Source organism: Pantherophis guttatus, chromosome 3, assembly GCF_059756535.1.
Source record: "Pantherophis guttatus breed Tessera chromosome 3, ASM5975653v1, whole genome shotgun sequence".
Classification (NCBI taxonomy): Eukaryota; Metazoa; Chordata; class Lepidosauria; order Squamata; family Colubridae; genus Pantherophis; species Pantherophis guttatus.
In genome coordinates, this window is record NC_142065.1 from 168,324,388 (window position 1) to 168,332,065 (window position 7,678).

At 41.5% G+C, this 7,678-nt stretch overlaps 1 long non-coding RNA gene across 1 annotated transcript; it reads right to left on the reverse strand.

Moving 5' to 3' along the window:
* Nucleotides 1–208: 208 nt before the first annotated feature.
* LOC148114895 (uncharacterized) lies at nucleotides 209–7,316 on the reverse strand. The gene is made up of 2 exons (XR_015732901.1): nucleotides 7,072–7,316; nucleotides 209–2,625 (listed from the first exon to the last, which is right to left on the reverse strand). It is a non-coding gene; the product is annotated as an uncharacterized LOC148114895 (long non-coding RNA).
* Nucleotides 7,317–7,678: the final 362 nt, after the last annotated feature.

Genomic DNA, 7,678 nt, shown 5'->3' on the forward strand with positions numbered 1-7,678 from the left:
TTGTTCTGAATTTTGCTGAGAACTGGGTTCTGGTCCTCTGCTCTTTTTTGAACTCATCACTGCTCCTGGCATCTCTGTAGGATTTCTTCTTTTCAGAGGATTTGCTTCTCTGGCATCAAAGTGCTATAGGAATTCTGAGGGGTGTAAGACATTGTGGGGAGGCTGAGAAAAAAATTTAACCTAAATATTAATAATCATGAGATAGAAGACTAGTCTATTGGCAGTTTATTCTGTAGAGGGCACTTCAACGCAAGTGGCAAGAAATCATGGTAAAAACATTTTAAATCATTTAAAGCCTTAACAAATCCACTATGAACACCAATTGGAAAGTTTCCAACATTCTGTATTTACCCCCAAGACAAGCTAATGAAATGAAAGTCCCTACTGAAGGTTGTGTAATTGTTGCTTCATTGATCCTACCCAGATGTGTGGGCCTTGAAAAGTGAATAGTTCATTCTCTGCATTGCAGACACCTACAGTAGCCTTCCACCTTGCTAGTTTGCTTGGAACCCACATCTGTTACTGATTGTTTTTCTCTTTTTCTTCTAGGTATGCCCTACTTTCCAACTTCCCTGCATTGCGGAAACTTGTCCCATTCTACCAGAATTGCTGGGAGTGTTAGTTGTGTGGAGTGAGTTTTATGTTCTAGTTTTTATTGGCTGATCTTTCTCTCCCTTCAAGAATACAACATTCCTAGAGTATCATAGACTTATAAAGTTGGTAGGGGTCTTGGAAGATTTCAAGTCCAAACCCCTGTCTATACAGGAATCCTCAGAACATCATGGACTGACCAATATGTTCTTGAGAATTTCCACTGATGGAGACAGGCTGTTCCATTACTTAATAGCTTTCACAGCCAGGACATTCCTTCTTATTTGAGGTTTGGACCTCTCTGTTAAGCTTCCATTAATTCTTATCTATCGTTGTGTACTCTGAAGAATAGAGCCACACCCTCTGCCTCTCACATCTCTTCATGTATTGGAAGATTGCTATCATCTCTCATCTTAGCCTTTCCTTCTTTAGGCTAAACACGCAAGTTCCTTTAATTGCTGTTCATAGGATCTAGCCTCCAAGCCCTTCACCAACTTTGTTATTCTTCTCTACATTAGGATCCTTTGCTGCAGAGGTGAACTCCATCAGGTTCTGACAGGTTCTGGAGAACTGGTAGCAGAAATTTTGAGCAGTTCGGAGAACGGTAGCGAAAATTTTGAGTAGTTCAGAGAACTGGCAAATACCACCTCTGGCTGGCCCCAGGGTAGGATGGGAATCAGTGGTGGATTCCTCCCAGTTCAGCCCGGTTCCACTGAGCCGGACGATATGACATCACCGAACCGGTTCTCCACCCTGCCACCCCACCCCCACATTATTCTTACCTTTTATTTGATCCCACTCCCAATCTATTGCTGAGTCCCAGCTGATGGCTAGAGGGAAAAAAACTGTTTAAACTCTTGCTGCGGGCTTCCAAGGGCCACCCTACAGCTGATCAGTGTTAAAAGAAAACAAATGAGTAGACTGGTGCTTGCAAAAATAAATGGGTAGACCGGTGCCTGCAAAAATAAATGGGTAGACCAGTGCCTGCAAAAATATATGAATAGATCAGTGCCTGCAAAAATAAATGGTACAGCTCTGCAAGCAGTTAAAAGCCTGGTAGACCAGTACCTTTGCTAAATCTTAAATAATTGTCACATGACCATCAAGCCACACCGACAAAATAAGCCACGCCCACAGAACCGGTAGTAAAAAAAGTTAGAACCCACCCCTGATGGGAATGGAGATTTTGCAGTATCCTTCTCCTAGAGTGGGGTGGGAATGGAGATTTTGCAGTATCCTTCTCCTAGAGTGGGGTGGGAATGGAGATTTTGCAGTATCCTTCTCCTAGAGTGGGGTGGGAATTGCAGTATCCTTCCCATGCCCACCAAGCCATGCCCACAAAGTCACACCACACCCACCAAGCCACGCCCACAGAACTGGTAGTAAAAAAATTTGGCTTTCACCACTGCTTTGCTGATTTTCTGCATGGTCTCTTCTGTTCAGTTTCTGTATGTCCTCCTACCTTGTTTTCCTCGCGCTCTCATTTTTTATTCCAAGACTTTTGATTCTTCAGACATACCTGATTGTAAAGTTAGTTATAATTTACTTTGTCTTTTCAGACATTTCATTCGTGGCATCCGTTTTCATAATAGCAATAGCATTTGGATGTATATACTGTTTCACAGTACTTTATAGCTCTCTCTACAGTCAGTATATTGTCCCCAACAATCTGGGTCCTCATTTTACTGCTCAAACTCCATGTGGCATCAGGAAGGACATCCAGCCAGTAAATGCTCAGCTCCATTCAGTCATCCTGACTCTATCCCGAATTAAGGGATTCCAGCAGGGGTGTCAAACTCATGGCGTCATGTTGTCATCACATGACGTATCGTGACTTTTACACCCTTTGCTAAACCAGAATGGGTATGGCCAGCACATGACACATCCAGTCCGTGGGCCACGAGTTTGACACCCTGGATTACAGGGTCCTAAAAAGGGAGTTTTTATTTCATGAACATACATAAAAAGAGGTCTGTTTACATCCAGCTGCATATAATTCTTATACAATTCTTCACCCTTGATGTTGGGACCAGCCTATTAAGGAAACAAATAATAAATTATTCAAAGCACTAAATTGAATGCTAATACAATAATGCATATATTAATAATAATACAGGTACTGTAGTTCTTACATAATGATAGTAGTTGGGACTCTGCCACTAAGCAATATGGTCATAAAGTGCAATGTAACATGACCGCACTAACTTACAAGAGTACCGTATTTTTTGGACTATAAGACGCTCTGGACTATAAGACACACTTATAAGCTTTAGAGGAAGAAAACAAGAAAAAAAATCTGCCTCTGCCTCCCAGCATCCATCCGGTATTCGTCCTTGCAGCAAACTGCAAACAGCCTGATCAGCTTCAGCACGTTATTGCAGCCCCAGCATGTGGCTCATCAGGGTTCTGCTCTGTTGCACCCACCACCAGTCAACTGACCTGAGCTGCTGCTGCAGCTGCCGCTGCCGACGGGAAACACTGGGGCCTTCACTGCCAAGCAGCTGATTGGTGATTGGATTTGTCTCCCTAAATACAGCTGATCAGCTGTTCTAGGTGGCAGGAATCACCACCACCCCGTTTGCCGCTGCCTGTTTGCCGCTGCCCATTTGCCGTGGCCCATTCGTTGTGGCCCATTCACCACTGCCTGTTTGCCACCACCGCCACCCATTCGCCACCACCCATTCGCCGCACCCATTTGCTTTGGCCCATTCGCTGTGGCCCATTTGCTGCCATTCACCATGGCCACTGCCTGTTCGCCACCACTGCTGCCCATTCACCATGGACCATTCGCTACCACCAGCCATTTGCCACTGCTGCTCATTTGCCACTGCCATGGCCTGGTCACCATGGCCCATTCACCGCAGCCTGTTTGCCACAGCCCATTCGGCACAGCCCATTCTCTGCTGATTGGTGTGATCGGCGGCGAATGAGCCACGGTGAACAGGCCATCACGGCGATAGGCAGCTGCAGTGTTAGGCTGATTGGCGCCACACCAACTCCCTTCCCGCTGCCACAATATTCATTCTATAAGACGCACAGACATTTCCACCCACTTTTGGGGGGGAAGTATGTCTTATAGTCCGAAAGATACAGTAATTGCGGCAATTCCAGTTACCATCATAAAGTGCAACTTCCCATGATTGCCATTTGAGAATTTCTATCTACCAGCTTCCCCATTGCTTATCAGAAACTGGCAATGAAGGTCGCAAATGGAAATCACATGACAAGACACACTGCAACTGTTGTAATTGTGATCAGATTGCCAAGTGCCCAATCTTATGACTTTGGGGATGCTGCAACAGCCACAATTATGAGGACCAATCATATGTCGCTGAGCACTATTGTAACATTAAACAATCATTGAATGAGTCATCATTAAGTGAGGATCATATGTGTAGTCTTTAAAGAATAAATAGCAAGTTTGGGATCTTTAATTTTGCTAGTTGTTCAAAATTAGGGATAAAAGGGCTTTAGTCCTTTCAGTCCAGGATTTAGAACTCTGGAAGATGAAAGAATATCCATGTTGCTCAAATCACAGCATGTGCCTTTAAAAGGACACTGGGTTCACATATTTCCTTTTTTAATCAATTTTGGGAATTGCTTGTTAACTGCTTTTCAGCTATTAGGAACCTTTGGATTGACAGGTTTTACAGTACCAGGTGAGTTCCCTTCAATCCTTAGTAAAAAAAAAAATAGTATTAAATACAAGTTTAAGGGATTTTTGAAAACAATTTCAGAATAAACAGCAAAAAGATGGTTAGAACATTGACTTTGGAATGTTACAAAAAGACTAAGGAACCAGATGGATTTGAAATAAGATTTTGCAATTAATTATAAATAATCCTTCCCATGGGAAAATGCTTTTCTTTTGAACTCTCTTTTTAAAAAATGGTAGGACAAGATTTTGAAGGAGGGAACCAGAATGAACTAAAGATTACAATTAAAGGAGAATATTTACATTTGGCTTACTAGTACAGAATGAAGCAAAGTATTTTAACATTGGACATATTGAAGGATATTTTTGAACAATGGACCCAGAAATTAATTTTAAGAATTTTCTGCCTTTGTAGTTAGACTGTGTTTGAAAGATGTTATGAAAAAGGAACAAGTTTTACCAAACAAGATCTGAAAGTGGATTTAAAAATAACAGCCTACAAGAATGATATGGAATATTCCGTGATGCTACACAGGACATACAAAAGAAACCAGCTGATGTCTTAATAATTAAAAGGGATATATAAATAACAAACCAAGAAAATGACCTTTATAATTTTCCTATATTGGATTTACAAAAGAAACTTGTTAAAGCTTTGAAGAATTTAGTGAAAAGGGACAAAGAAAAAATGAAAAGTAATTAAATTCTAGTACATTATTTGAAGACATTAAAGATCAAAATATTAAAAGTAAAAGAAAGGAATATAATGGTGGTTTATCTGATCAAGGTTAAATGGATATGTTGTTACCTCTAGTAAACCTAATGGACTTTTGCTATTCAGGGTTGAACAATAATGCTTTAAGGCTTTATCTATATATAAGTTATGGGAAGAAGATGTCATTTGCTATATTTTAAGAGAAAATGAAATTACTAAATTGTTTATATTTCTTGTGACAAAGGAAAAGTCATTTCTTTAAATATATTTTATTTTCCTTTATTATATTCTTGCCTTCTTTCCTTTCTATTTTCGTATCAATTTTTTTCATTTCTGCACTATTTTTTATTTATTTTTTTTACTTTGTATTTATCTTTTTAATTGTAACATTTAATAAAATTACTTTACAAAAAAAGAGTTTCATAGGAGTTTTGATTTGTGCAACTTTACTTGGCATGCCAAGGAAGATAGAAAAAAAAAGATCTGAAATTATCATTTCTACTTATTCCAAAGTGATCCAATAGTCTTTAAGGCATTTAAAGAGCATCTCCATGATCATGAGAACTGAACTACCGTAATCAGTCCAGGCATACATTGGGTACAGCTGGAATTATCAGGTACTGATCTGACTTTAAATAATTTCAGAATAAAGCCTGTAAAAAGAGCTTGACTTTTATTGCTATGGTATGGCAAAGGATCAATTTTTTATCCTAAAAAAAAAAATTCATTCCTTCCTTCCTTCCTTCCTTCCTTCCCTCTCTCCCTGCCTCCCTCCCTCCCTCTCCTTCCTTCCTTCTTTCCTTCCTTCCTTCCTTTCCTCCTTCCTTCCTTTCTTTCCTTCCTTTCTTCCTTCCTTTCCTCTCTCCCTGCCTCCCTCTCTCCCTCTCCTTCCTTCCTTCCTTCCTTCCTTCCTTCCTTCCTTCCTTCCTTCCTTTCCTCCTTCCTTCCTTCCTTCCTTTCCTTCCTTCCTTCCTTCCTTACATTCACTAAAAAAATCAATGGAAATGCTGCATTTATGAAAGCTTCTGGACAATATTTCGCTTTTAGCTGTTATAAAAATGAAAATAATTGTGAAGGCAGAGAGAGATCTGCAGCTGCTCCAGGCTATTCATGCCATAAGAGATCCCATCAGGCCCTCTTTATTGTCGCAGTTTTTGGCAAATTATTTTCTTATCGCACACAACCTATTCACTTCTGTTCCTGCATAACCACTTAGGCTCATAAAGCAGTGGGTCAGCAACAGTTTAGCATATAGCACACGGATCGGCTGGCCATGGGGAGCACTGGTGCCTGCCCCTCCGAAAAGCAGCAACTGGAGTCAATAAAAATCTGGCCAGGCAGGCCAAGCCATTAGTAAGCCCAGCTCTGTTGCCCCTCGCCTGGCTTATTTTGTGCTTAGCGCAACCCTCCTGCAACTGCCATCAGGTCCCACCTTATGGAACGGAAACAAGGATGCTGCCCAATTCTTCTCATTGAACAAATCTGTTTTCCCCCAAGGACAGGCAGGAGCAAATCGGAGCCTCCCTGCCTTGCATGCAGAATGCCCCGTCCGGATTTTGATGGGCAGCAGGCTGCAGTGTCGGCCAGTCAAGTCAACGAGTTTATTGTGCCGAGCATACATATGCACTGGACAAATGCTCTGGCATCTTCGGCGTGGGCAGAGAGCATGCCACTCTTATTATATTGGCCCATTAGGGAAGCCATTTGAAGGAAAATATTTAGCAATTTGGAAAGAAGCAAGGTTCCAGAATGGCTTGTTTTCTGTGTGACAGCCTGCCATGTACAGATGAAAGGGAAGGCTTATAACAAATTTTCATTACCCACAAATAAAAAAAAAAGAAGAAGGAAAAAGCAACAGCAGGCAGAGCAAGTGCTTTGAGGCAGAGAGGTGTGGCCAGAAATTTACCCAGGAGGCCACAAAGGAGACTCAGCAAAACAAATCAATCAATCTCTCAATCACTCACACTTCCATAGCGCCCTTTATGGAAATGGCAATCAGTGCCTGTCAGCCTGTCAGGTTTTGGCCTTCAAGCCCAGCCTGCTAACTATTCATTATGTTCACCGATATGCAACCTACAGATCTGGGCTCCCCGTCAGCGTCCTTGCTCACCTTCCCTCCGCAGCTTTCTGTTCTCAATAGAAAAAGAGTCAGCACGCGGCATCGCTGTAACCGAGGTGGATGGCAACACGCAGCCCTGAAGTCATTGTAAACTACGTGGGCCTATTCAAAATGGCTTTGTTTCTATCCTTGGCTGCAGACGCGGATCCAGCATTTAGCATCTGAGTCAATCCTTCCAGGAACTGTACTGCAGTAATTGAAGCATATCAAAGTGCTGCTTGGATGTTGCTTGCATTGTTTTTGTTTTGCCCTGTCCGCAGCTGCTCACTTGCACAAAAGAATTTAAACAATGCACAGAGTTCAGAGAGCAAATGGCTCGGTTCACCCAATATATTTCATCAACTCTGTTAAAGATTTTGGGACTGCAAGTGCATACAATGCTACGCTTGAGTTAGCTTTAAACTTTGTTGCTATTTGTGGGTCAACATATTGCGTGGACTGAGCCTGTTTAATTATATTTTATGATTCGGTGCACTGTGTAAATCCTGAAATGGTTTTTTCAGTAACTTCACTGTGTGTGCCTTCAAATAGAATATACTAGCACAAAAGGAAGTTAGATCACCAGTTTTGGTACTACACTTAGATTAAGACTACCAGA